Below are 24,485 nucleotides of genomic sequence, written 5' to 3'. Positions count from 1 at the left end.
TTTGTCAGTTCTTACAGTTGAATTATGTTGTATTTTGGACTCAATGATTTTTGACATTCTAACATGTCTGGAATTTTTCTATTCTGACATGTATGTGACTGCCATGTTTTTTTATCCAAAAGAAATTCTAAAAAGAAATGTAAAACTTGAGTGTTCTGCTTTTTACAAACTATTTTATTTTAAGCCAAATTACTTGCTTTTCTTGTTTATGTTTTGTGTCTAAGAACACAGGTGATTCACACTAATTTCATTATCAAATATTTACTTCCTTTCAATTTTTCCTATTAACAGAGCCTAAGCAAAGGCTCTGGAGACAGACCGTCTGGATACAAATATTGGTTCTGCCATTTGCTAAGTATACAATTTTGGATGAATTATTTAATATCTGTGTGTCTCAGTTTTCTTGCCTACAAAATGATAATAAATGTATCTATTTTACAGGTTAACTGTGAAAAATAAATCAGATAATCCAGCAAAATAAATCTGTTTGCATACAGGAGGTTTCTCTATAGATATTGACCGTTTTTATCAATATATTTATTACTAACTAGAAAATATTCAAATTAATTGAACAGAAATGAAGAAAAAGAAGCACACACCAAAAAAAAAGAAAAATGACATAGGATATTCTTTTGCAATTAAATTACCCTTTAACAAAGCTCAGTGTCACAGAATTTAAGATTATTGCACTCTATAGAACATTCTACATATTGGCCAGTGGGGAGGCAATAGGCAAGAAATAGAAACCCAAAAGAACCTGGTTAAAGTATAAAGCAGAGATATGTAACATACTACTGTGCTAAATTAACACAGACAAATGCTTGCACATGATTTCATGCTCACAGTGCATATAAAACCAGCTGGGTATCTATAAGCATGAACCTAATGTAGAGCTATAGTGCATTTGAGTCAAAAATCTCTGCTGTCCCAAGGTTTTTTTGATAACTTCTAAAACTACTACCAAAACTTAGTCAACACTTATGGCCCTTTAGGAACTATTTTTTGGACTAATAAATTAATTTGTTGCATCATTTGAAATTCTTAATTTATTTTCAAAGCAATGAATATGAATAGCTTAGTTCTTTCTAGAGCATTTGCAACCACATCATACAATGATTAAGGGGAAATATGCGAAAACTTATTTCAGCTAAGATCAAAGTATATTCACAAACAGTAATTTTCATATTTCTAAGTGCTAATGTTATATCTTTTAAAAAATGAATTACTAATTAAAGAAAAAAGTTCAATATAACAAATAAAATCTGTTAACAATACTGTGTTGGAAATTGCCAATTTTAACTTCAATCTCATTGTAATTTTTAAGCTATACTTCTAAAAACACACAATTAGTGCTTTTTAAGATATATTTCTCCTAAAACACTGTACTTTTTGGTAACAATATATTTCACAAATAAAATGAAGACCTGGTAGACTGCACTGTTGAAATAATTTTATCTCAGACACTGCTAATAGCTGACTATGTTCAGAAATAGCCAAGGCCACGAAAAAAGCACATATTGCTAAAACCTTAAAAATTAGTTTAGTGCCTGTTTCCTGACACAAATTACAATATTATCCTTGCATTTTTCCTTAGTCTAAAATCAAGTTCATTCCCCTTCTTAAACATCACAAGAAAATGTACTCCTTGAGATACTGGAAGAAAATTTCAGCACAGAAAAAGTTCTATAAACATGACTGACCCAACTCTGACCTCTAGCCATGTGACTAAGAAAACTGCTTGAAAATTGGTTTATATTGGATTGCTTATATATTAAAAATCACTTGTGCATGATGTTATTCGAATACAGGTTGCCAAGAAAAAGCTATTAATTTGTTAACACAGTTTCTAAGGTGTGGGAAATTCATCAATGATGATGTAAGATCTCAATATTATTCAGACAAAGAGCCCATAGACAAATCATCACAAAAGCAAGAAAGATGGAGCTATAATTTATAGGGGTTAAAGAAACTGGATAACTTCCTGCAAGCCCAAAGATAAAAGAATTATAATTAGTTTGCCTGCTTCAACCCAAATGTCTACTGAACATGTCTTAACTTGTATTGTCTGCTGGCCAAGTTCTTCCCCAGAAGAAAATGCATTTGAAAGTTTATTAATGGCTATACTATAGCAAGATGCTTTAAGGTTACACTAAATTGTCAAGAAAATGATTATATTTTTCCATCATTTTTAGGTTATTTTGCTTCAAGTAAGCTTTCAAATGAGCCTGGTGGGCTACAGTGCATGGGGTCGAAAAGTTGGACACAACTGATCATGCAGCATTCAAACTGCATCTCTGTAAAAGGTTCTTTATAAAGGTTTATTTAGTTTAAAAGGCAAATAATTGTAGGAAATGCATGATGAGAAGAAACTGAAAAGTTTTTAAATCCTTTGCCTTGAGCCTGAAAAGTGTAAGAATAAGGAGGTGAAGTGGAATATTTATACCACTCAAAACATAGCTACAGCTGGTTTGTATCATTATGTACTAAAAGCCAACTCAAATACATAAAAAGAGGTTCACTGTATAACGAGTGGGATAGTCACCTTCTCCAAAACTTAGTTTTCTAAGGGATTATGTTGCTTGGTATTGGTTTAATGGATCATGATCTAACATTTTAATTGAAGAAGGTAAGATTTTTTCTGCTTTGAAAAGTCTAAAATCCTCCATCAACTCAGCAGCTGTGTACGATTAAGAATGCAAATAGGCTCAAGAGACTGAATCCACTTCCAGGTCCTCTGCTTATGAATCACCTACCCAGAGACATAATTTTAATGGAAACAGAATTTCTTTCTAAAGCAACAAATAAATTATCTTGCAGGAATACTGCAGCAAGTCAACACTTCTTTACTAGCTATTGCACTGAACAGAGACAGGCTCCATTTTCTTTGCTTTAAGACATATAGTCAGAAAATGAGTTCTGTTTTTCATTTTCTGGAGGAAAAAAAATATTAGAGCTGCCTTTCTAGTAACAGCAACATAAACTCCGAATCTTGTTATGGCAGATTAAAGATCTTTCACTGAGGATGGACACAGTATTTTGGATGGAGAAAGTAGAGTACGTTAAGATTGTTCAAGACTGGTTCTGTTTACCTGGCCATTGTGTGCTCAATTTGCTGATCAAGATGAAATCCACTCTAAAGCCTGGGATTGTAAAAAATGTGCTTATTATCTAGTCAATTATTTAGCACAAGGGATTGACTTCAAGCAAGGAAGCCAACACTCTTTCTGAGTGAAGGATAAAGGTGAGTGAACACAAACCTGAGTAAAAGTAATACTAATATTTATTTGAAATAAGAGACAACAGCTAAAGCTGAAACTCAAGGAAAATGAACTCAGTCTCACAGACATTCACATGCTGCCCATTGTATTACAAATTAGAATATATGGACATGTGCAGTTTTGCTTTTTGCCTCTCAATGGTGTGATGTCAAAACAAAGTACATAGCATTATTATGTAAAATAGACTTGACATATTTTATTCAAATTTGACTCAAAAAAACGTGTGACTATCAAAAACATCAAGTTGTATACCTTAAATATATATACTTTATTTGTCTATTATACCTTAATGAAGCTGTTCTTAAAAAATTCTGTGGCTATCAATTCTTAATACTGGTCTGATATAAAGGATATAAAGCCTAAGAAGGAAAGCAACCCAGAGTACATAATTCAGTGACCACAGTGACTCTTAATAGTCATTCTTTAAGTTGGAATATAATATAAATGTATCCAATCACACTACGCATTTTAAATGTACCCAATGTTACATGTCAATTACATCTCAAAAAGTAAATAGGAACTTTTATATCAATAGGCATGGAAAATAAAAATTATTCAGATACACTAATTTATCTTTTTATCACTGGTCTTACTTTGAATCATCTTTCTAAACACTAGATAGAAGCCATACAAGAAACAATCATCATCTCTGCTATTTCTTTGACCTCATGTAGATCTGAACCACAGTGGAATATAGGGAAGAAAGGTATTCCATGTAAATCCAGACATAATCATTTAATCATATTATCCTGAGTTATCCAGGAATATTTGTAAATCTTTCAGATGCTTTGATGTAACGAACTGGATCATTTATTCAACTGATCCTCTTTACTTTTGGTTGTAGAAGCCCAGGTTGGAAGCAATCAAAGGAAAATAAAATAACTGAGGGTCTGAGTACTTCAGAAGCTTAATTTTTTATGACTACAGTCTTTCACTTGAAAAGCAGCATGAATCCACTCTTATTCGATGCCGTGTTTATAAAATGTTTCCTTCATGACATTTACTTTTGTTTAGTAAAACTTCTTTCTGAAAGTCACCAGTATTTCATTTCAACAGAAAATTACACTTACAAAATGACACAAGATAGATTCTGCTCACAGAATTATAGAAATACCCTTACATTTTATTGAATTTTTATGCTCCCTCAATGCCAGGACATATGGCCTAGTCACTCAGAAATGCAAGTTTAATTGCTCAGTTAGCACTGTTCATCTTACAATATTGTGCAAGGGGTTAATGAAACAGGAAATTACCTTTAGTTCCTCCTTAATACCTTCTCAAGAAGATCTGGAAATGAGATTTACATTCTACTAATTGGGAGGTGAAGTGGGAAACCTTAAGTCACTGGAAAAATTCAGATTAAAATATGACTTAATCCCTTAAAATCTATTAACTTTGTTCTGAAAATAGAATTGTTTTAATATTAAAATAAAAATACCATCTCTGCAACACTCTTTTATAAGACTGAATTTGTGACTAAATTACTAGGCCATTATTTTTTCAATTGACTTCCATAAACGAAACTACTGAAGTTTTGTCGTTTATGGCCTCTCAAACAGACTAGAAAACATAAAGAATGTCATAATAGTTTTCTGTCCACTCCCTAACCACAGTTTGAGGGAAACTTTAAAATGGAAAATAAAGTACTAAGAATCTATTTGTTTAGAACTATAATTCAGGCTGAAAAAAAGAGTAAGTTCAATATCAGGCATTAAATGTAAGAGAGCAATATGAATGATTCCCTCTTAAATTAGAAGTATGTTTTATGCTGTTCCAGTAGAAAAATAATATACATAAAATACTTTCAGAGCAGATTCCAATATCCACATACATCCCAATAAATAGCATCATCTATTTCCATGCAACTATAGACTATAATGGCAAGACCAAAAGATGTATATTTGGGAATAAAACAAATACTAAAACCAGAATTAGGAAAATTTAACTTATTTTTATAGAAATAGTAAAATAGCATTATGTATCAAAGAAACACAGAGCTCCTGAAACACATCTCAATGATTCTAAAAGCTAGCTCGACAAAAATAGCATAGAATTTATTTTTTGAGTATAAGTTTCTCCACATTCATTTTGAATTTGTTTTTGTGAAGAAAACACTATCCAGAGAATTGTTATTTCTGTTACATTTAATATACACGAGAGCTATCATTTAGCCTTCTAAGTTGGCCATTCAGTTCAGTTCAGTTCAGTTCAGTCGCTCAGTCGTGTCCAACTCTTTGAGGCCATTAATAAAGGCTAAATTATCATTTACCAACATAAAAATATAATTACACATACATTTCATAAGAATAGATTTCCCAAAAAAAAAAAAAGAATAGATTTCCCTGATAGCTCAGATGGTAAAGAATCTGCCTGCAACACAGGATACTGGGGTTTGATCCCCGGGTTGGGAAGATCCTCTGGAGAAGGGTATGGCAACCACCCCAGTTTTCTTGCCTGGAGAATCCCATGGACAGAGGAGATTGGCGGGCTACAGTCCATGGGTTCACAAAGGGTCAGACACAAGTGAGCGACTAACACTTTTCCACATTATAAGTATACAAATGCATTATACACACTTTTCACTAAAGCTTCATTTTTTAATCTAGAAGCTAAATATCTATGGACTTGATTAAATACAATGACAAATTCAACGATGCTTTTTTATGTTTACTTTACAAAGCAAAAATATATGAATATACATGGAATTGCATAGATTTTTAGTCATTGATGTATTTTACTGGTTCACATAGAAGGTAACTCACTAACTTTAAGAACATCAGCTGTTATGAAACCTATTGAATATTTGCTATGCAAAAAACTTCCCTGGTGGCTCAGATGGTAAAGCGTCTGTCTACAATGTGGGAGACCCAGGTTCAAGCCCTGGGTTGGGAAGATCCCCTGGAGAAGGAAATGGCAATCCACTCCAGTACTGTTGCTTGGAAAATCCCATGGACAGAGGAGCCTGGTAGGCTACAGTCTAAGGGGTCTCAAAGAGATGGACACGACTGAGTTATTTAACTTATATGCAGAGTACATCATGAGAAACGCTGGACTGGAAGAAACACAAGCTGGAATCAAGATTGCCAGGAGAAATATCAATCACCTCAGATATGCAGATGACACCACCCTTATGGCAGAAAGTGAAGAGGAACTAAAAAGCCTCTTGATGAAAGTAAAAGAGGAGAGTGAAAAAGTTGGCTGAAAGCTCAACATTCAGAAAACGAAGATCATGGCATCTGGTCCCATCACTTCATGGGAAATAGATGGGGAAACAGTGGAAACGGTGTCAGACTTTATTTTGGGGGGCTCCAAAATCACTGCAGATGGTCACTGCAGCCATGAAATTAAAAGACACTTACTCCTTGGAAGGAAAGTTATGACCAACCTAGATAGCATATTCAAAAGCAGAGACATTACTTTGCTGACTAAGGTCCGTCTAGTCAAGGCTATGGTTTTTCCTGTGGTCATGTATGGATGTGAGAGTTGGACTGTGAAGAAAGCTGAGCGCCAAAGAATTGATGCTTTTGAACTGTGGTGTTGGAGAAGACTCTTGAGAGTCCCTTGGACTGCAAGGAGATCCAACCAGTCCATTCTAAAGGGGATCAGCCCTGGGTGTTCTTTGGAAGGAATGATGCTAAAGCTGAAACTCCAGTACTTTGGCCACCTCATGCGAAGAGCTGACTCATTGGAAAAGACTCTGATGCTGGGAGGGATTGGAGGCAGGAGGAGAAGGGGACAACAGAGGATGAAATGGCTGGATGGCATCACGGACTCGATGGACGTGAATCTGTGCGAACTCCGGGAGTTGGTGATGGACAGGGAGGCCTGGCGTGCTGCGATTCATGGGGTCGCAAACAGTCGGACATGAATGAGCGACTGAACTGAACTAAACTGAGTGACCTCACTTCACTTCATGCAAAAAACAGACATATATTGTTATCACTTTAAAATAACGTAAATCAAAACTTTTCATGTCAAAACATATATCAAAATTTTATAATTATAATCTGGAAATTTTTATTTAAAAAATTTTTGCATTCATATTTCCAACCTTTAAGTATAGATAAACCTAGTCTCATGCTTCCTTTCAACTCTCTTTTTTTGTGAGGGGAAAGGTTAGCAACAAGTAGTGCAGGCACTTTGGGGCATTTTCTTTTTGGATTTTTGGTTCTGTTTTGTTTCTTTGGCCATACCATGGGGCTGATAGAGTACCCCGACTAGGGATTGAATCCAGGCATCTGACAGCAAGTGGAAGGACAGAGTCCTAACCACTGGACCCCAGGGAATCTCCTTTCCTTTCTGTTCTTTCTCACCACCTATCCTTCCATGTATCTGAAAGAAAACCAAATGAGTCCTTATGTCCACAAACCCATCACCCTAGTGCTCATTCCATTCTGCTGCCTCAAAAATCCGCTTTACCGTTCAGTGCCTAGAGAAATTCCCTTCTATCATTCAACACTTACCTCCAATAACATCTCCTCTATAAAGTCTTCTTTATTTACCCCAGCTTATGTTGTTGGCTCTTCAGTGTGGTCAGAAAATTTTTGAATTAATTTATATATTTTAATTAGAGGATAATTACAATATGGTAATGGTTTTTGCCATACATCAACATGAATTGGCCACAGGTATACATGTGTCCCCCCCTCCCCCATCCTGAACCACCCCCATCTCCCTTCAAACCATATCCCTCTGCATTGTCCCAGAGCAGTGGCTTTGGATGCCCTGCTCCATGCGTCAAACTTGCACTCATCTAGTTGACATATGATAATATACATGTTTCAGTGCTATTCTCCAAACCACCCCACCCTCGCCTTCTCCCACAGAGTCCAAAAGTCTGTTCTTTACATCTGTGTCTCCTTTGATGTTCTGCATGTAGAATCACTGGCACCATCGTTCTAAATCTGTTAATATACAGTATTTGTCCTTCTCTTTCTGACTTATTTCACTTTGTATAACAGGCTCAAGTTTCATCCACCTCATTAGAACTGACTCAAATGCACTTTTTCATAGCTGAGGAATATTCCATCGTGTATATGCACCATGACTTCCTTATGCATTCATCTGCCAATGGGTTGCTTTCTGGTTTCCTTGGGGTGTATGCCCCCCAACAGTGGGATTGCTGAGTCATATGGCAGTTCTATTTCCAGTTTTCTAAGGAATCTCCACACTGTTCTCCATAGTGGCTGTACTAGTTTGCATTCCCACCAGCAGTGTAAGAGGGTTCCCTTTCCTCCACACCATCTCCAGCATTTATTGTTTGTAGACTTTTTGATGAATGGCCATTCTGACTGGTGTGAAATGACATTGCGTTGTGGTTTTGATTTGCATTTCTCTAATAATGAGTGACGCTGAGCATCTTTTCATGTGTTTATTAGCAATCTGTATGTTTTCTTTGGAGAAATGTATGTTTAGTTCTTTTGCCCACATTTTGATTGGGGTGTTCATTTTTTCTGGTATTGAGCTGCATCAGCTGCTTATATATTTTGGAGATTAATTGTCAGTTGTTCTGTTGCTATTATTTTCTCCCATTCTGAGAGCTGTCTTCTCACCTTACTTATAGTTTCCTTTGTTGTGCAAAAACTTAAGTTTAATTAGGCCCCACTTATTTATTTTTGTCCTTCTTTCCATTACTCTGGGAGGTGGGTCAGAGGATCTTGCTATGATTTATGTCAGAGAGTGTTCTGCCTGTGTTTTCCTCTAAGAGTTTTATACTTTCTGGTCTTATATTTAGGTCTTTAATCCATTTTCAGTTTATTTTGTGTACGGTGTTAGAAAGTATTCTAGTTTCATTCTTTTACACGTAGATGACCACTTTTCTCAGCACCACTAATCTGTGCTCCTTTCCTGTTATACTGAATGTTCCTTAAGAAAAGGATCTGTCGTAACCCTGTTTAAGCCTCCCTCCCATCTTGCTTCCCTGGTACCTCAGTTGGTAAATAATCCACCTGCAATGCAAGAGACCCAGGTTCGATCCCTGGGTTAGAAAGGTTCCATGGAGAAGGAAAAGGCAAACCACTCCAGTATTCTTTCTATTTTTTTTTTTTAGTTTATTTTTTTTATTGAAGAATAATTGCTTCACCAAATTTTGCTGTTTTCTGTCAAACCTCAACATGAATCAACCATAGGTATACATATATCCCCTCCCTTTTGAATCTCCCTCCCATCTCCCTCCCCATCCACTCCAGTAATCTTGCCTAGAGAATTCCATAGACAGGGGAGCCTGGTGGGTTATAGTCCATGGGGCTGCAAAGAGTCAGACATGACTAAGCGACGAACACACACACACACACACACAAATCTGAGGTAGGCCCTTAACAATTATCTTTGAAAAGAGAAATGGGAGTGGGGAAAGAAGAAATAAGTTAAAAACAAACAAAAAAAAAGAGTAGTTAATAACTAATAACTACCTTTTGGGGAAAAACAATTAGAAGCACAAATTCTGTGTGGCTAGAACTCTAGAAGCAATCATCAACATAAACCAGATAAAAATACTTTTAAACACAGTCCTTAAATACCACAGCAATGAAAAGGTACATAGGTGTTATACAAAAATCTGCCTTTAATACTGCCAACCTTTAGGAAAATAAAAGTTCAAAGCTATTACTAAATGATAAGACAGTGAGATTTAGTTTGGGTTTAAGAAAACTTATATTATTAGTGAATATCTTTCTAAGTAAAGAATAAGCAAAGCTTACAGAGAAGGAGAGGAAATCCTATGGTTATCAAGGAAGGAGTTTAAAGCAAAATCCAAAATTTGTTTGATGCAACGGTTTCCCAGGAATAAACTGCTACTCACTAATGGGGTCAAAGACACTAGATGGCTCTCCAAAATGCCCTTTTCTATTCAAAAGGTATTTCAAAATAAAGTGGGGGTGGAATGAGAGGCTAGGGAACTGTTCTGTGCACCAAACGCATTCTCAGAGTACTAACAGCTGTTTCAGTTTACATACTTTAAGTATGACTTTACACATAGAAATTAAACTTAGGCAACATGCCTAAGAAGCCTCTCTGCAAAGAACGCATGTACCATCAACAGCTGGAATTTGTATAGGTCCGCATTCTACAGAATATAATGTCCTGTGAGCCACCAATGACCTCCATCCCCAAACCCAAATGTCAAGAACAGCTTCTAATGCTCATGTAATTTTAGGGTAGAGAGGGATAAGATGGTGAAGGAAGAGGAATCTAATTTCAAAACAGTATAGAAAAATTCTAGACTTAAAGACATCTTTTATAAATAAATACAAGATTCACAAAGATCTTTTTGAATGTTTCTATACTGAGAAATGCTCATCCCATAACACTCAACTGAGCTTAAATATCAGCTAGATATTAAAAATATTTTTTTATGTGCTAATAGGGTAATTATAATTTCTGGTAGAAGTAAAAATACAAAGTCTGCAAAAATAATGATGTGTCTTTGGTGCCACCATGTGGCGTATTTTTATTTTTGCAGTCATTTTTTAAAAACCAATTTTCATACCTAGTTCTGAAGTCATCATCAGCTCAGATCTCTGGCATGCAAATAATATTAAATACTTCAGGAATATAAGGTTGGTTCCAAGATAATTTGCCTACTAATAAATCATCAACCAATAAATGGTAATTAGGAACCCACAATGCAGGAAACACTGCATTATGATATCCAAAAGGACAATATACTGTCTTGACCTCTAGGATCGTACATCTGTTAACACCAAAACACAGACAAGTATTAACTTGAGACAACTCAAGCTACTATATAATTAAAATGCAATAAGTCATATAGAAAAGTTTACCTGCTCAGATTAGAAAGTAGAAAGATAAATGAAAATATTCATGGAAGAGAACTGAGAAGGTTTAAAACTCTTGGAAAGGATTTCAGTTTTAAGAATAAAAATAAGAAGGGATTTCAGGTAGAAGCAACATAAGAAAAGGTACAGATTTAGAATCATCATGGAATGCTAGGAGGACCATACCCACAGAGAGGTTCATAAAAGCAAGAAAAATAAGATAGATTTTAAAAAGTTAGGACAATCCGTGTCAGTCCTTCATTGCCGGCTGCACAGTACCAGAGTGAGCGGAGGGCTCAAACAAACCTTGTGTGCACCAGGACCCAGGGACCCCACAGAGACTGAATGGAGCTGTGCTTGAGCGTCTCCTGTGGAGGAAAGGGTCAGCAGTGGACTGCCGCAGGAAGAGGGGCTCTGGTGCAGCAGACTTGGGTATGGCATAAGCCCTCTTGGAGGAGGTCACCATTAACCCCGCCACAGAACTGCCAGAACTTACACAGGACTGGGAAATAGACCCTTGGAGGGCACAAACAGAACCTTGTGTACCAGGGCCCCGGAGAAAGGAGCAGTGTCCCCACAACAGACTGACCCAGACTTGGCTGTGAGTGTCCAGGAGTCTCCAGTGGAGGCGTGGGTCGGTGGTGGCCTGCTGCAGGGTTGGGGGCACTGAGTCTAGAAATACATGCATGAGATCTTTTGAAGGACATCTCCATTATCTTCATTGAAAGCAAAGTCACTCAGTCATGTCTGACTCTTTGCAACCCCTTAGACTGTAGTCTACCAGGCTCCTCTGTGCATGGGATTTTCCAGGCAATAGTGCTGGAGTGGATTGTCATTTCCTTCTCCAGGGGATCTTCCCAACCCAGGGCTTGAACCTGGGTCTCCCGCATTGCTTTACTACTGAGCCACCATTACCTTCATTACCTCTACCATAGTTTGCCCCAGGTAAATAGCTAGGAGGGAACACAGCTCCACCCATCAACAGAAAACTGGATTCAAGATATACTGAGCACAGTGCCTTCGGAGAATTCAATGGCACCCCACTCCAGTGCTTTTGCCTGGAAAATCCCGTGGACGGAGGAGCCTGGTAGGCTGCAGTCCATGGGGCCGCTAAGAGTCGGACAGGACTGAGTGACTTCACTTTCACTTTTCACTTTCATGCACTGGAGAAGGAAATGGCAACCCACTCCAGTGTTCTTGCCTGGAGAATCCCAGGGACAGGGGAGCCTGGTGGGCTGCCACCTATGGGGTCGCACAGAGTCGGACAAGACTGAAGCGACTTAGCAGCAGCAAGAGCATAGTGAAAGTGAAGTTGCTCAGTCGTGTCCAGCTCTTTGTGACCCCATGGACTGTAGCCCACCAGGCTTCTCCATCCATGGGATTCTCCAGGCAAGAGTACTGGAGTAGGTTGCCATTTCCTTCTCCAGGGGATCTTCCCAACCCAGGGATCGAATCCAGGTCTCCCCCATTGTAGGCAGACACTTTACCATCTGAGCCACCAGGGAAATCCAGTCACTGGTACTGAGCATGGCCCTGTATAATTATAAGGGACTTGATTTAAGTCATACCTGAATGGTCTAGTGGTTTTCCCACTTTCTTCAACTTAAGTCTGAATTTGGCAACAAGGAGTGCATGATCTGAGCCACAGTCAGCTCCTGGTCTTGTTTTTGCTGACTGTTAACAGTTCTCCATCTTTGGCAGCAAAGAATATAAACAATCTGATTTCAGTGTTGGCCATCTGGTGATGTCCATGTGTAGAATATTCTCTTGTAGATCTCATCAAGAAAATTAGAGATATCAAGGGAACATTTCATGCAAAGATGGGCTCAATGAAGGACAGAAATGATATGGACCTAAGAGAAGCAGAAGATGTTAAGAAGAGGTGGCAAGAATACACAGAAGAACTGTACAAAAAAGATCTTCATGATCCAGATAATCACGATGGTGTGATCACTCACCTAGAGCCAGACATTCTGGAATGGGAAGTCAAGTGGGCCTTTGAAAGCATCACTATGAACAAAGCTAGAGGAGGTGATGGAAATCCAGTTGAGTTATTTCAAATCCTAAAAGATGATGCTGTGAAAGTGCTACACTCAATATGCCAGCAAATTTGGAAAACTCAGCAGTGGCCACAGGACTGGAAAAGGTCAGTTTTCATCCCAATCTCACAGAAAGGTAATGACAAAGAATGCTCAAACTACTGCACAATTGCACTCATCTCACACGCTAGTAAAGTAATCCTCAAAATTCTCCAAGCCAGACTTCAACAACTCATGAAACGTGAAATTCCAGATGTTCAAGCTGGATTTAGAAAAGGCAGAGGAACCAGAGATCAAATTGCCAATATCCATTGGATCATAGAAAAACCAAGAGAGTTCCAGAAAAACATCTATTTCTGTTTTATTGACTATGCCAAAGCCTTTTGTGGATCAATACTGTGTGGATCACCACAAAGTGTGGAAAATTCTGAAAGAGATGGGAATACCAGACCACCTGACCTGCCTCTTGAGAAATCTGTATGCAGGTAGGAAGCAATAGTTAGAACTGGATATGGAACAACAGATGGGTTCCAAATAGGGAAAGGAGTACATCAAAGCTATATATTGTCACCCTGTTTATTTAACTTATATGTAGAGTACATTATGAGAAATGCTGGGTTGAATGAAACACAAGCTGAAATCAAGATTGCCGGGAGAAATATCAATAACCTCAAATATGCAGATGACACTACCCTTATGGCAGAAAGTGAAGAGGAACTAAAGAGCCTCTTGATGAAAGTGAAAGAGGAGAGTGAAAAAGTTGACTTACAGCTCAACATTCAGAAAACTAAGATCATGGCATCCGGTCCCATCACCTCATGGGAAATAGATGGGGAAACAGTGGAAACAGTGCCTTACTTTATTTTGGGGGGCTCCAAAATCACTGCAGACAGTGACTTCAGCAATGAAATTAAAAGACACTTGTTCCTTGGAAGAAAATTTATGACCAAACTAGACAGCATATTAAAAAGCAGAGACATTACTTTGTCAACAAAGGTCCACCTAGTCAAGGCTATGGTTTTTCCAGTAGTCATGTATGGATGTGAGAGTTGGACTATAAAGAAAGCTGAGCACCGAAGAGCTGATGCTTTTGAACTGTGGTGTTGGAGAAGACTCTTGAGAGTCCCTTGGAGAGCAATGAGATCCAACCAGTCCATTCTAAAGGAAATCAGTCCTGAATATTTATTGGAAGGACTGATGTTGAAGCAGAAAATCCAATACTTTGGCCCCTATGCGAAGAGCTGACTCATTTGAAAAGACTCTGATGCTGGAAAAGATTGAAGGCAGGAGGAGAAGGGGACAACAGAGGATGAGGTGGTTGGATGGCAACACAGACTCAATGTTCATGAGTTTGAGTAAACTCCAGGAGTTGGTCATGGACAGGGAGGCCTGTTGTGTGGCAGTCCATGGGGTCTCAGAGTCGGACACAACTGAGTGACTGAACAGAATTGAACTTTATTGCCAGATCAAGAAGCCTAGATTTTACCTATGGATCATAAGGAATCATTGATTCAAATTATCATGCTTTTATCTACCACTGTAGAAATAATAATTTATTTCCCAAACTGAAAATAATCTAACAAGTCAGGCCCTTTAATATCATACTCTGAATCAGTAATTTGAGATTACAAAGCCCTGAAATCAAAGTCAACCAATAAATCACTCCAGAAAGAAAAAAAATTAATAAGTACTAAAATGGACAGTGACTGAACCCAGTGAGATATGAAACCTTCTTCCTAGTCTTTTACGGAGATCTGTTCTGAGTGGATGGGTGAGCGTTGTAGGGAAGGAGAAGAATTTTACTCACAGGTGCCTTTGGAAGCAGAGTGTAATGTAGTGTGCATTGAAGAAGAGCAGAGTCACGTAAAGGAATGATGGGCTAGGACAATTGCTAGGTGAGACTTAGATGGCCAGGTAAAAGTGAACACTCTAGCACTGGGTCAGTTTTCTTCAAATGGTTGATGTAAAAATTTTTTTAAATAGAAAATTTACTGCGGGTCATGCTATTGGATGCTATAACTGATCTGTTCTTTAAAATGCACTTATAGACCACCATGAAGAATAAAAGATCTCTGGGGGAAGATTCAAATAACAGTTCCTCAATCTTCACATGTGAGAAACCATGGGGGAAACCTGGGGTCTTGTTTATGCTGTTCATTCCGCCTGGAATGTTCTTTACAGAGTCTCTTTACATGGCTTACTTCTATTCATCCTTTAAGAATTACGTGAATCATCACTTCCCTCAGAAATTCAGATCAGGTCAGGGGGCCTTCTGTAAACCCACATCACCATGTATATACGACATTTGCACTGGACATGGAAAAACAGGTTGGTTCCAAATAGGAAAAGGAGTACGTCAAGGCTGTATATTGTCACCCTGATTATTTAACTTATATGCAGACTACATCATGAGAAACGCTGGGCTGGAAGAAGCACAAGCTGGAATCAAGATTGCCAGGAGAAATATCAATGACCTCAGATATGCAGATGACACCACCCTTATGGCAGAAAGTGAAGAGGAACTAAAAAGCCTCTTGATGAAAGTGAAAGAGGAGAGTGAAAAAGTTGGCTTAAAGCTCAACATTCAGAAAATGAAGATCATGGCATCTGGTCCCATCACTTCGTGGCAAATAGATAGGGAAACAGTGGAAACAGTGTCAGACTTTATATTTGGGGGCTCCAAAATCACTGTAGATGGTGATCGCATCCATGAAACTAAAAGACGCTTACTCCTTGGAAGGAAAGTTATGACCAACCTAGACAGCATATTCAAAAGCAGAGACATTACTTTGCCAACAAAGGTCCGTCTAGTCAAGGCTATGGTTTTTCCAGTGGTCATGTATGGATGTGAGAATTGGACTGTGAAGAAAGCTAAGCACTGAAGAATTGATGCTTTTGAACTGTGGTGTTGGAGAAGACTCTTGAGAGTCCCTTGGACTGCAAGGAGATCCAACCAGTCCATCCTAAAGGAGATCAGTCCTGGGTGTTCTTTGGAAGGAATGATGCTAAAGCTGAAACTCCAGTACTTTGGCCACCTCATGTGAAGAGATGACTCATTGGAAAAGACTTAGATGCTGGGAGGGATTGGGGCAGGAGGAGAAGGGGACGACAGAGGATGAGATGGCTGGATGGCATCACTGACTCGATGGACGTGAGTTTGAGTGAACTCTGGGAGTTGGTGATGGACAGGGAGGCCTGGCGTGCTGCAATACATGGGGTCGCAAATAGTCGGACACGATTGTGTGACTGAACTGAATTGAATACACCTATTAAGATGATTTTTAAAAGATTAAATGGATGAACTACTTTATATAATCTCTCTGCTAAGTCACTTCAGTCGTGTCCGACTCTGTGCAACCCCATAGACGGCATCCCACCAGGCTCCCCCGTCCCTGGCATTCTCCAGGCAAGAACACTGGAGTGGGTTGCCATTTCCTTCTCCAATGCATGAAAGTGAAAAGTGAAAGGGAAGTTGCTCAGTCATGTCCGACTCTTCGTGACCCCATGGACCGCATCCTACCAGGCTCCTCTGTCTGTGGGATTTTCCAGGCAAGAGTACTGGACTAGGGTGCCATCGCCTTCTCCGTCTTTATAAAATAGACCATCACAATTTCATAATTGTTTAATGTTTTTATATTTTCACTTGTTTTTCAAAAATTGTCAAATTTCTAAACTAAATTAATTCACAAAGGTTGTATGTCCACTCTAAGGTGTAGAAAAACACTGTATCTTGGAAAAAACAAAAGGCCTTAGAAATTTATCACTTGGGATAATGCAGAAACACAATTTATTATCAGACACTTCATCTTACATGTTGAATTAAATTTCATGATTGCATGTATCAGTGGATAATTATTTAATCTGATTTAATTCAGATTTTATGAATTATAAATTAATCAACATAATTTAATTCAAAAATGAGGAAACAAAACAGAATAGACATCAGTTGTATATAAACAAGAAGAACTTTTTAAAGTTTTGTAGTATCTTGGAAACCAATTTAGAATCAGGTTTAAAAATAATAAATACTGTATTAAAAATGTGAAAAGTGCCCTCTATATTCACATTTGTTTCTTAGCAACCAGTTTCTAATCTTGTTAAATTTTGCACCCTAATAGTTGAAGAGACAATTTTAGTATGCATATCCAAATACATGTATACACATAGGCTGGGGATATGCGCCTGTACGCGTGTATGTATGCATAGTAGTGTACTAAATCCTTATAAACACAAAACCAAATAAACATGAAAAGGAATAAGATCAGAGAAACTCCAAAAAAAGATTAATGAAATCAGGCCCTCAGCAGAGTCAGTGACTGGTCATTCTGTTGCTGTAGTTGCTGTTGCTTAGCAGCAAGGTTATTCTTTTGTGACCCCCATAGACTGTAACCTGCCGGGTTCCTCTGTCCATGGGATTTTCCAGGCAAGAATACTGGAGTAGGTTGCCATTTCCTTCTCCAGGGGATCTTCCCGACCCAGGGATCAAACTCATATCTCCTGCACTGGCAAGTGGGTTCTTTACTGCTGAGCCAGGATGGAAGCCCATGTGTAGCTAATTACATCTTTATAGATAGTAAGGAAGTTTTAGTAAAAGCTTGTAATGAATAGCTAGAACACCCTTGGGGATATAACTAGCATAAAATATTTATTAAGGCCAAGTACTTAAAAGTATAGTGTTTTGTATAAGTTGATTTTTATGTGGGTAGGACTTGAGACTCTACTCAATGGCTTATTTTGCACTTGTTGTTTAGTCACTAAGTCATGTCTGACTCTTCGTAACCCCGTGGACTGCAGCACCCCAGACTTCCGTCTTTCACTAACTCCTGGATTTTGCTCAAACTCATGTCCACTGAGTCGGTGATGGCCATCCCACCATCTCATCCTGTCACCCGCTTCTCCTCCTGCTTTCAATCTTTCCTAGCATTAGGGTCTTTTCCAATGAGTGGGCTCTTCACAGCAGGTGGACAAAGTATTAGAGCTTCAGCTCCAGCATCAGTCCTTCCAATGAATATTCAGGACTGATTTTCTTTAGGATTTACTGGTTTGATCTCCTTGCAGTCCAAGGGACTCTCAAGAGTCTTTCCCAACACCACAATTCAAAAGCATCAATTCTTTGGCACATAGCCTTTTTTATGGTCCAACTCTCACATCCATACATAACTACTGGAAAAGCTTTGCTTTGACTGTATAGACCTTTGTTGGCAAAGCGATGTTTCTGCTTTTTAATATGCTGTCTAGTTTTGCCATAGTTGTTCTTCCAAGGAGCAAGCATCTTTGTATCTCATGGCTGCAGTCACAATCTACAGTGATTTTGGAGCCCAAAAAAATAAAATCTGCCTCTGTTTCCCCATCTATTTGCCATGAAGTGATGGGACCGGGTGGGATGGTACTCATTTTTGTGAAGATTTAAACCAGGTTTTCCACTCTCCTTTCACCCTCATCAGGAACCTCCTTAGTTCCTCTTTGCTTTCTGCCATTAGAGTGGTATCATCTGCAAATCTGTGCACAGTCGTCATTAAATTGTAGAATTTTTTAAGCTTTGTTGACTGAAAAAACATACACACAACCTAAAAGTTGAGAGCTGTATGTCTATTTGGTGGAAATTGCTAGGACTTCAAGCCTGAGAGACAGCATCGCAAGCAGCCTAAGAAACTGCTCTGAGGAGGCAGAGGAAGGAGTCAGCTTATACAGAAGTTTGCAAGAAAGGGAGCAGATAGTCAGTACATCAGATTATTGTTAATTAAGGAAACTAAATATCTCAAGTTAAGAAATTTAGTGCTCTTCTATATATGGGAAGATGCAAGCTCTGGGCTTGCATCCTTTTCATATGCATCTCAGCTCTCTGAGGCCAGCATCCTGCTTCTCGGTTATTCACACCCTATATTCTTCATTTGTTCACCATAGAGAGTGGTGGGTGTGGTGGATGGCTGGCACTTGCACTTTCTCCCACCCCCATGAGCTCCTCTGGGCTAACCATGGGGAGTGGCTGATGGCTGCTGGATAGCTCGCATTGTTCTTCCCGGCTTGGAAATTTACATTTGGAAGGTTGGAATCCCTAAAGGCTGTGCCATCCTTGTATACAGCTAAGGCAGGAAATATTCCATTTCACAGCTTTATGAAGCTATTCCCTATGGCCTAGACTCTCAAATTAAAATCTGAGAGTTCAATAAGAATTTTTAATTTTTGATATCATTTTAATAATCTGAGAAAAATTACCACAAAAAATAACAACAAAAGTTCTCTTTTGAATTATATCCTCAGTCAGTACAAAATAAAATAATACTCTCCATGTTTCCAGTCTTCACAGACACCCTCCATTCTCCCTTCCTAGCTTACTGTTGAGTAGACACCTTGGTGGTGGTGGTGTAGTCACTAAGTTGGGTCCAACTCTTGTGACACCATGGACTCCACACAAGATGGATTCTCCACCCAAGAATACCAGAGTGAGTTGCCATTCCCTTCTCCAGGGGATCTTCCCAACCCAGGAATCAAACCCAGGTCTCCTGCATTGCAGGCAGATTCTTTACCAACTAAGCTACAAGGGACACCCCCAACTAAAACCTTACCAATGGCACAGTCATTTCACACGCTAGTAAAGTAATGCTCAAAATTCTCCAAGCCAGGCTTTAGCAATACGTGAACCGTGAACTTCCTGACTTTCAAGCTGGTTTTAGAAAAGGCAGAGGAACCAGAGATCAAATTGCCAACATCCGCTGGATCATGGAAGAAGCAAGAGAGTTCCAGAAAAACATCTATTTCTGCTTTATTGACCATGCCAAAGCCTTTGACTGTGTGGATCACGATAAACTGTGGAAAATTCTGAGAGAGATGGGAATACCAGACCATCTGACCTGCCTCTTGAGAAATCTGTATGCAGGTCAGGAAGTAACAGTTAGAACTGGACATGGAACAACAGACTGGTTCCAAATAGGAAAAGGAGTACGTCAAGGCTGTATATTGTCACCCTGCTTATTTAACTTATATGCAGAGTACATCATGAGAAACGCTGGACTGGAAGAAACACAAGCTGGAATCAAGATTGCTGGGAGAAATATCAATAACCTCAGATATGCAGATGACACCACCCTTATGGCAGAAAGTGAAGAGGAACTAAAAAGCCTCTTGATGAAAGTGAAAGAGGAGAGCGAAAAAGTTGGCTTAAAGCTCAACATTCAGAAAACGAAGATCATGGCATCTGGTCCCATCACTTCATGGGAAATAGATGGGGAAACAGTGGAAACAGGGTCAGACTTTATTTTGGGGGGCTCCAAAATCACTGTAGATGGTGATTGCAGCCACGAAATTAAAAGATGCTTACTCATTGGAAGAAAAGTTATGACCAATCTAGATAGCATATTCAAAAGCAGAGACATTACTTTGCCGACTAAGGTCCGTCTAGTCAAGGCTATGGTTTTTCCAGTAGTCTTGTATGGATGTGAGAGTTGGACTGTGAAGAACGCTGAGCGCCGAAGAATTGATGCTTTTGAACTGTGGTGTTGGAGAAGACTCTTGAGAGTCCCTTGGACTGCAAGGAGATCCAACCAGTCCATTCTGAAGGAGATCAACCCTGGGTGTTCTTTGGAGGGAATGATGCTAAAGCTGAAACTCCACTACTTTGGCCACCTCATGCGAAGAGTTGACTCACTGGAAAAGACTCTGATGCTGGGAGGGATTGGGGGCAGGAGGAGAAGGGGACGACCGAGGATGAGACGGCTGGATGGCATCACGGACTCGATGGACGTGAGTCTGAGTGAACTCCAGGAGTTGGTGATGGACAGGGAGGCCTGGTGTGCTGTGATTCATGGGGTCGCAAAGAGTCGAACATGACTGAGTGACTGAACTGAACTGAACTGAACTGAATGACACAGTCAGTGAATATATATTTTTATGTTAAGTGTATTATCTGTATACATTTTCTACATTCCTGACACACTTAACTTTTTCTTAATTTTTTTGATAGTTCTAGACAATACAGAGAATCTGTGAGTCTTTTCAAATTGCCACAAACCTCAAAAAAAAAAAATCCAACATATTTGTTGAAAAACACCTGCATATAAGTGCACCTGTTGCAGGAAGGCGGACCCCTTCCAGGGCCCGAAACTGGGCTCTTGTCTAACACTCAGAAATGAATTGTCCAAGGAGACACATCTGCTGACAAAGCAAGAGATTTTATTGGCAAAGGGCACCAGGGTGGAGAGCAGTAGGGTAAGGGAAACCAGGAGAACTGCTCTGCCGCGTGGCTCACAATGTCGGGTTTTATGGTGATGGGATTAGTTTCCAGGTGGTCTTTGGCCAATCATTCTAATTCAGAGTCTTTCCTGGTGGCGCACGCATCGCTCAGCCAAGATGGATGCTAGCGAGAGGGATTCTGGGAAGTGGACGGACACTCAGTGTCTCCTTTAGACCTTTCCCGAACTCTCCGGTTGGTGGTGGCTGATTAGTTCCGTATTCCTTATCAGGATCTCCCGTCATAAAACTCATGCAAATGGTTACTATGGTAGCTGGCCAGGGTGGGCGGTTTCAATCAGTGTGCTTCCCCTAACAGACCCATAGTTCAAGAGTGGTCCAGGGCATATAAGTCGACCCATAGTTCAACACAAACCCATGTTGTTCAAGTGTCAATTGTATAAAACTCTTCACATTAAACATAGGAGAATATGTTCATAAATGTGGAATAGATAAAAAGAGTTTTTAAATACAACAACAAAACATTATCCATGAAAGAAGAGAACTGATAACTGTACACCAAAAACTTCAGTTCTGTGAAAGATACTATTAACAGAATGAAAAGGCAAGCCACAATCTGGGAGAAAGTATTTACAATCCACATATCTGAGAAAAGAACTGTATCTAAAATACATTTTTAAAAATTTTAAAACTCCAAGATAAGAAAATAACCAATAAAACAATGGATAAAATATTCGAAGACACTGCACCAAAGATGATATTAATATATAGATAGGAAATGAACACACGAAAAGATGCCCAACAGCATTAGTCATTAATGCAATGAAAATAATAATGAAACCCCACTATAAAATTACAGTGGCTTAAATTAAAAACACTGACAACACAACGCTGACAAGGATGTAATGCAACTACAACTTCCATAACTAACTGCTTAGCATGCAAAATGGTACTGAAACAGGAAAAACAGTCTGGCAATTTCCTAAAAACTTGAACATTATTTGACTAAGCAGTCCCACTTATGGGTATTTATTCTAGAGAAATAAGACTTCCCTGGTGGCTCAGATGGTAAGGAGTCTGCCTGCAGTGCAGGCGACCTGGGTTTGATCCCTGGGTTGAGAAGATTCCCTGGAGAAGGAAATGGCAACCCATCCAGTCTTCTTGCCTGAACAATTCCCATAGACAGAGGCATTGGGGCTTCCCTAGTGGCTCAGACAGTAAAGAATCTGCCTGCAATTCAGGAGACCCAGATTCAATTCTGGGCTGGGAAGATATCCTAGTAAAAGGAATTGGAACCCACTCCAGTATGCTTGACTTTTAAATAAGATTCTGGAGAGAAATAGAAAGAAAAGGAGCACTAAAGAGAACCAAGGACTTGTCAAAGACATTCAGTTCTCAACAAATGAGCCAAATGTCCCTTGTTCTTTTCTATGAAATGGCTAGGGAAGTATCTGATACCGTGTTCAGAGAGTAAACACCCACCTTCTATCACCCTTATTATTCTATTAGTTCTTTCAAGTCCTCCAAACACTTATGAAAGTTTTGCTTTTATTTTAATGTTTGTAAACCAATCAACGAAGACTGTGGTGTTATATATGAATGTCAGTATACTAAACAAAATATTAAGGAGCAGAATTTGTTATACTTCAGTTCAGTTAGGTCACTCAGTCATGTCTGACTCTGTGACCCCATGGACTGTGTAGCATGCCAGGCTTCCCTGTCCATCACCAACTCCCAGAGTTTCCTCAAAATCATGTCCATTGAGTGAGTGATGCCATCCAACCATCTCACCCCTTGTCGTCCCATTCTCGTCCTGCCTTCAGTCTTTCCCAGCATCAGGGTCTTTTCCAATGAGTCAGTTCTTCACATAAGGTGGCCAAAGTATTGGAGTTTCAGCTTCAGCATCAGTCCTTCCAATGAATATTCAAGACTGATTTCCTTTAGGATGGACTGGTTTGATCTCCTTGCAGTCCAAGGGACTCTCAAGAGTCTTCTCCACCACCACAATTCAAAAGCATCCATTCTTTGGCACTCAGCTTTCTTTATAGTCCAAACTCTCACATCCATATATGACTACCGGAAAAACCATAGCTTTGACCAAATGGACCTTTGTCGGCAAAGTAATGTCTCTGCTTTTTAAAATGCTTTCTAGGTTGGTCATAGCTTTTCTTCCAATCAGCAAGCGTCTTTCAATTTCATGGCTGAAGTCACCAGCTGCAGTACTTTTAGAGCCCCCCAAAATGAAGTCTCTGTTTCCATTGCTTTTCCATCTATTTGCCATGAAGTGATGGGACTGGATGCCATGATCTTAATTTTCTGAATGTTTTAAGCCAGCTTTTTCACTCTCCTCTTTCACTTTCATCAAGAGGCTCTTTAATTCCTCTTCGTTCTCTGCCATAAGGGTGGTGTCATCTGCATACCTGAGGTTATTGATATTTCTCCTGGCAATCTTGATTCCAGCTTGTGCTTCATCCAGCCTGGCATTTCACATGATGTACTCGACATATAAGTTAAATAAGCAGTATGACAATATACAGTCTTGACGTAGTCCTTTCCCAATTTGGAATCAGTCCATTGTTTCATGTCCAGTTCTAACTGTTGCTTCTTGACCTGCATACAGATTTTTCAGGAGACAGGTAAGGTATTGGTATTCCCATCTCTTTATGAATTTTCCAGTTTGTTGTGATTCACACAGTCAAAGGTTTTGGAGTAGTCAATAAACCAGAAGTAGATGTTTTTCTGGAACTCTGTAGCTTTTTATGACCCAGTGGATGTTGGCAACTTCATCTCTGGTTCCTCTGCCTTTTCTAAACCCAGCTTGAACATCTGGAAGCTCTCCATTCACATACTGTTGAAGCCTGGCTTGGAGAATTTTGAGCATTACTTTGATAGCATGTGAGATGAGTGCAATTGTGTGGTAGTTTGCCTTTCTTCAGGACTGGAATGAAAACTGACCTTTTCCAGTCCTGTGGCCACTGATGAGTTTTCCAAATTTGAGTTTTCATTATACTTAGAAATTCCTTTCTTCTCTTTCCCTTTTTTAAAACTACTTATTTGGCTGCACCAGGTCTTAGTTGTGGCATGTGGGATCTAGTTCCCCGACTGGGGGTCAGGCCTGGGCCCCCTGAATTGGGAGCAAAGAGTCCTAGCCACTGGACCACCAGGGAAGTTCCTACACTTAGCAATTCTTGCAAAAGTGACTCAAC

The 24,485-nt window shown here is 39.2% G+C and overlaps 1 long non-coding RNA gene across 2 annotated transcripts in view; it reads right to left on the bottom strand.

Moving 5' to 3' along the window:
• Positions 1-24,485, bottom strand: part of LOC132659193 (uncharacterized) — a 41,106-nt gene that overhangs the window by 14,150 nt on the left and 2,471 nt on the right. The window lies entirely within an intron of this gene.

This window comes from Ovis aries, chromosome 2, assembly GCF_016772045.2.
Source record: "Ovis aries strain OAR_USU_Benz2616 breed Rambouillet chromosome 2, ARS-UI_Ramb_v3.0, whole genome shotgun sequence".
Taxonomy (NCBI): domain Eukaryota; kingdom Metazoa; phylum Chordata; class Mammalia; order Artiodactyla; family Bovidae; genus Ovis; species Ovis aries.
Note: the sequence above shows the minus strand (reverse complement) of the source record. Positions and strands in the feature narration are given on the sequence as shown.